Source organism: Oncorhynchus kisutch, unplaced genomic scaffold (assembly GCF_002021735.2).
Source record: "Oncorhynchus kisutch isolate 150728-3 unplaced genomic scaffold, Okis_V2 scaffold3984, whole genome shotgun sequence".
NCBI lineage: Eukaryota > Metazoa > Chordata > Actinopteri > Salmoniformes > Salmonidae > Oncorhynchus > Oncorhynchus kisutch.
Window position 1 is genome coordinate 29,816 of NW_022265929.1, and position 6,261 is coordinate 36,076.

Below are 6,261 nucleotides of genomic sequence, written 5' to 3' on the forward strand. Positions count from 1 at the left end.
TGGATGACTGGTGTGGTTGGCATCCTGGCATCCCTAGCCACAGCCACATTATGACATGGATGACTGGTGTGGTTGGCATCCTGGCATCCCTAGCCACAGCCACATTACGACAAGGATGACTGGTGTGGTTGGCATCCCTAGCCACAGCCACATTACGACATGGATGACTGGTGTGGTTGGCATCCTGGCATCCCTAGTCACAGCTACATTACGACATGGATGACTGGTGTGGTTGGCATCCTGGCATCCCTAGCCATAGCCACATTACGACATGGATGACTGGTGTGGTTGGCATCCTGGCATCCCTAGCCACAGCTACATTACGACATTGATGACTGGTGTGGTTGGTATCCCTAGCCACAGCCACATTACGACATGGATGACTGGTGTGGTTGGCATCTTGGCATCCCTAGCCACAGCCACATTACGACATGGATGACTGGTGTGGTTGGCATCCCTAACCACAGTCACATTACGACATGGATGACTGGTGTGTTTGGCATCCCTAGCCATAGCCACATTACGACATGGATGACTGGTGTGGTTGGCCTCTTGGCATCCCTAGCCACAGCCCATAATGACATGGATGACTGGTGTGGTTGGCATCCCTAGCCACAGCCACATTACGACATGGATGACTGGTGTGGTTGGCATCCCTAGCCACAGTCACATTACGACATGGATGACTGGTGTAGTTGGCATCCCTAGCCACAGCCACATTACGACATGGATGACTGGTGTGGTTGGCATCCCTAGCCACAGCCACATTACAACATGGATGACTGGTGTGGTTGGCATCCTGGCATCCCTAGCCACAGCCACATTATGACATGGATGACTGGTGTGGTTGGCATCCCTAACCACAGTCACATTACGACATGAATGACTGGTGTGTTTGGCATCCCTAGCCACAGCCACATTACGACATGGATGACTGGTGTGGTTGGCATCTTGGCATCCCTAGCCACAGCCACATTACGACATGGATGACTGGTGTGGTTGGCCTCTTGGCATCCCTAGCCACAGCCCATTACGACATGGATGACTGGTGTGGTTGGCATCCTGGCATCCCTAGCCACAGCCACATTACGACATGGATGACTGGTGTGGTTGGCATCCCTAGCCACAGCCACATTACGACATGGATGACTGGTGTGGTTGGCATCCTGGCATCCCTAGCCACAGCCAGAGCTGTGGACTAACTGACGGAGCTGTAATTAACTGACTGTCCACTATGACCCCCACAATGCTAACATATGGGGCGGCAGGGTAGCTTAGTGGTTAGAGCGTTGGACTAGTAACCGGAAGGTTGCAAGTTCAAACCCCCGAAATGACATGGTGAAAATCTGACGTTCTGCCCCTGAACAGGCAGTTAACCCACTGTTCCTAGGCCGTCATTGAAAATAAGAATTTGTTCTTAACTGACTTGCCTGGTTAAATAAAAAGGTAAAATAAAATACACAATTTTCTATTCTAGCAGAGCTGAACTGCTTTCACAGCTTGGTACCCCTCCCCATCTCCTCCTTCATACCCATACGGTCACCCCCCACCAGACAGCTCTCATTGAATTACATACTGTACCCCTATTGGGTCCTGAAGTGTTGCTGGCCATGTGACCTGCCCAGGAAAAACTCAGGGTCCTAGTTACAAGCTGACCTTGTCTTGTGGTCAGGAAAAACTCAGGGTTCTAGTTACAAGCTGACCTTATTATTTTTTATTTCATCTTTATTTAACCAGGTAGGGTAGTTGAGAACAAGTTCTCATTTGCAACTGCGACCTGGCCAAGATAAAGCATAGCAATTCGACACATACAACAACACAGAGTTACACATGGAATAAACAAAACATAGTCAATAATACAGTAGAACAAAAGAAAACAAAAAGTCTATATACAGTGAGTGCAAATGAGGTAAGATAAGGGAGTTAAGGCAATAAATAGGCCATGGTGGCGAAGTAATTACAATATAGCAATTAAACACTGGAATGGTAGATGTGCAGAAGATGAATGTGCAAGTACAGATACTGGGGTGCAAAGGAGCATGACAAATAAATACTGTATGGGGATGAGGTAGGTAGGTAGATAGATGGGCTGTTTACAGATGGGCTATGTGCAGTGATCTGTGAGCTGCTCTGACAGCTGGTGCTTTAAGCTAGTGAGGGAGATATGTACTTTAACCATTTGTACATTGTTACAACACTGTATATATATATATATATATATATATATATATATATATATATATATATATATATATATATATATATATATATATATATAATGACATTTGTAATGTCTTTATTGTTTTGAAACTTCTGTATGTGTAATGTTTGCTGTTAATTTTTATTGTTTATTTCATTTTTGTATATTATCTACCTCACTTGCTTTGGCAATGTTAACACATGTTTCCCATGCCAATAAAGCCCCTTGAATTGAATTGATATGAGTCTCCAGCTTCAGAGATTTTTGTAGTTCGTTCCAGTCATTGGCAGCAGAGAACTGGAAGGAAAGACGACCAAAGGAGGAATTGGCTTTGGGGGTGACCAGTGAGATATACCTGCTGGAGCGCGTGCTACGAGTGGGTGCTGCTATGGTGACCAGTGAGCTGAGATAAGGCGGGGCTTTACCTAGCAGATACTTGAATATGACCTGGAGCCAGTGGGTTTGGCGACGCGTATGAAGCGAGGGCCAACCAACGAGAGCATACAGGTCGCAATGGTGGGTAGTATATGGGGCTTTGGTGACAAAACGGATGGCACTGTGATAGACTGCATCCAATTTGTTGAGTTAGGGTATTGGAGGCTATTTTGTAAATGACATCGTCGAGGATCGGTAGGATGGTCAGTTTTACGAGGGTATGTTTGGCAGCATGAGTGAAGGATGCTTTGTTGCGAAATAGGAAGCCAATTCTAGATTTAACTTTGGTTTGGAGATGTTTGATGTGGGTCTGGAAGGAGAGTTTACAGTCTAACCAGACACCTAGGTATTTGTAGTTGTCCACAAGTCAGAGCCGTCCAGAGTAGTGATGTTGGACGGGCGGGCAGTGATCGGTTGAATAGCATGCATTTAGTTTTCCCTGCATTTAAGAGCAGTTGGAGGCCATGGAAGGAGAGTTGTATGGCATTGAAGCTCGTCTGGAGGTTAGTTAACACCTTGTCTTGTGCCCAGGAAAACCTCAGGGTTCTAGATACAAGCTGACATTGTCTTGTGGTCAGGAAAAACTCAGGGTTCTAGTTACAAGCTGACATTGTCTTGTGGTCAGGAAATACTCCTGTCCTTATAGAGCCATTTCCGGTCACATCATCCAAAGTCACATGCGCAGTTCTTAATCAATACATCGGTTTGTTTACACAGAAGTAAATACGATCACGTTCGACTTCAGACGCAGCTCATGCAAGTTAGCAAACACGTAGTCAGACTGTTATCGTCTACCACATCGCAGATATCACCGGAGGATTGATTACCTAGCAAGCCAGCGAGGCAAGGTAAAACATCCCAAAGAGATCTTGTTGAACACATCAGACTGGTGTGTTGTCATTGTCATCACTCACTCAGCTAGGTTTGTCAAGGTCCTGACGTCCGTGTATAGCTATCGGCTACGGGGGGTTTTGTTGCGAGTGTGCTCGCATCACTCGAACGTGACGTTTGCTTCTATTCACCAAGCCGGAGTAGGAAAATAAATGCAGGCTAGATCTGCATCCCAAATGGCACCCTATTCCCTGTATAGTGCACTACTTTTGACCAGGGCCCATAGGGGCATGGCAAGTGCCCTTAAACAAGTCTGTAATGCATTTAATGGATCAATGTGGTTCCTGACACATCTCAGACTGATGCATATTGACTCATTACTTCTGTTAAGAACATTTAATTATGAGGAGTTTAACTGCATTTAGCACTCTATCTATCTCTCCTTCTACCTCCTCTCTATCCCCCCTCTCTCTATATCCCCCCTACCTCCTCTCTATCCCCTCTACCTCCTCTCTATCCCCCCTCTCTCTCTATCCCCTCTACCTCCTCTCTATCCCCCTCTCTCTATATCCCCCCTACCTCCTCTCTATCCCCTCTACCTCCTCTCTATCCCCCCTCTCTCTATATACCCTCTACCTCCTCTCTATCCCCCTCTCTCTATATCCCCCCTACCTCCTCTCTATCCCCCTCTCTCTATATCCCCCCTACCTCGTCTATATCCCCCCTCTCTCTATATCCCCCCTACCTCCTCTATCCCCCCTACCTCCTCTCTACCCCCCCTCTCTCTATATCCCCCCTACCTCCTCTCTATCCCCCCTACCTCCTCTCTATCCCCCCTCTCTATATACCCTCTACCTCCTCTCTATCCCCTCTACCTCCTCTCTATCCCCCTCTCTCTATATACCCCCTACCTTCTCTCTATCCCCCCTCTCTCTATATCCCCCCTACCTCCTCTCTATCCCCCTCTCTCTCTATCCCCCCTCTCTCTATATCCCCCTACCTCCTTTCTATCCCCCCTCTCTCTTCCCCCCTACCTCCTCTCTATCCCCCCTCTCTCTCCCCCTCTACCTCCTCAATCCCCTCTACCTCCTCTCTATCCCCCTCTCTCTCTCTCCCCCCTACCTCCTCTCTATCCCCCTACCTCCTCTCTATCCCCCTCTCTTTCCCCCTCTACCTCCTCTATATCCCCTCTACCTCCTCTCTATCCCCCTCTCTCTATATACCCCCTACCTCCTCTCTATCCCCCTCTCTCTATATACCCCCTACCTTCTCTCTATCCACCTCTCTCTATATCCCCTCTACCTCCTCTCTATCCCCCTCTCTCTATATCCCCTCTACCTCCTCTCTATCCCCCTCTCTCTATATCCCCTCTACCTCCTCTCTATCCCCCTCTCTCTCTATCCCCCCTCTCTCTATCCCCCTCTCTCTCCCCCTCTATATACCCCCTTTCTCTCTATATCCCCCCTACCTCCTCTCTATCCCCCCTCTCTATATCCCCCCTACCTCCTCTCTATCCTCCCCTCTACCTCCTCTATATCCCCTCTACCTCCTCTCTATCCCCCCTACCTGCATCCCAAATGGCACCCTATTCCCAGTATAGTGCACTACTTTTGACCAGGGCCCATAGGGGCATGGCAAGTGCCCTTAAACAAGTCTGTAATGCATTTAATGGATCAATGTGGTTCCTGACACATCTCAGACTGATGCATATTGACTCATTACTTCTGTTAAGAACATTTAATTATGAGGAGTTTAACTGCATTTAGCACTCTATCTATCTCTCCTTCTACCTCCTCTCTATCCCCCCTCTCTCTATATCCCCCCTACCTCCTCTCTATCCCCTCTACCTCCTCTCTATCCCCCCTCTCTCTCTATCCCCTCTACCTCCTCTCTATCCCCCTCTCTCTATATCCCCCCTACCTCCTCTCTATCCCCTCTACCTCCTCTCTATCCCCCCTCTCTCTATATACCCTCTACCTCCTCTCTATCCCCCTCTCTCTATATCCCCCCTACCTCCTCTCTATCCCCCCTCTCTCTATATCCCCCCTACCTCGTCTATATCCCCCCTCTCTCTATATCCCCCCTACCTCCTCTATCCCCCCTACCTCCTCTCTACCCCCCCCTCTCTCTATATCCCCCCTACCTCCTCTCTATCCCCCCTACCTCCTCTCTATCCCCCCTCTCTATATACCCTCTACCTCCTCTCTATCCCCTCTACCTCCTCTCTATCCCCCTCTCTCTATATACCCCCTACCTTCTCTCTATCCCCCCTCTCTCTATATCCCCCTACCTCCTCTCTATCCCCCTCTCTCTCTATCCCCCCTCTCTCTATATCCCCCTACCTCCTTTCTATCCCCCCTCTCTCTTCCCCCCTACCTCCTCTCTATCCCCCCTCTCTCTCCCCCTCTACCTCCTCAATCCCCCTCTACCTCCTCTCTATCCCCCTCTCTCTCTATCCCCCCTACCTCCTCTCTATCCCCCTACCTCCTCTCTATCCCCCTCTCTTTCCCCCTCTACCTCCTCTATATCCCCTCTACCTCCTCTCTATCCCCCTCTCTCTATATACCCCCTACCTCCTCTCTATCCCCCTCTCTCTATATACCCCCTACCTTCTCTCTATCCACCTCGCTCTATATCCCCTCTACCTCCTCTCTATCCCCCTCTCTCTATATCCCCTCTACCTCCTCTCTATCCCCCTCTCTCTCTATCCCCCCTCTCTCTATCCCCCTCTCTCTCCCCCTCTATATACCCCCTTTCTCTCTATATCCCCCCTACCTCCTCTCTATCCCCCCTCT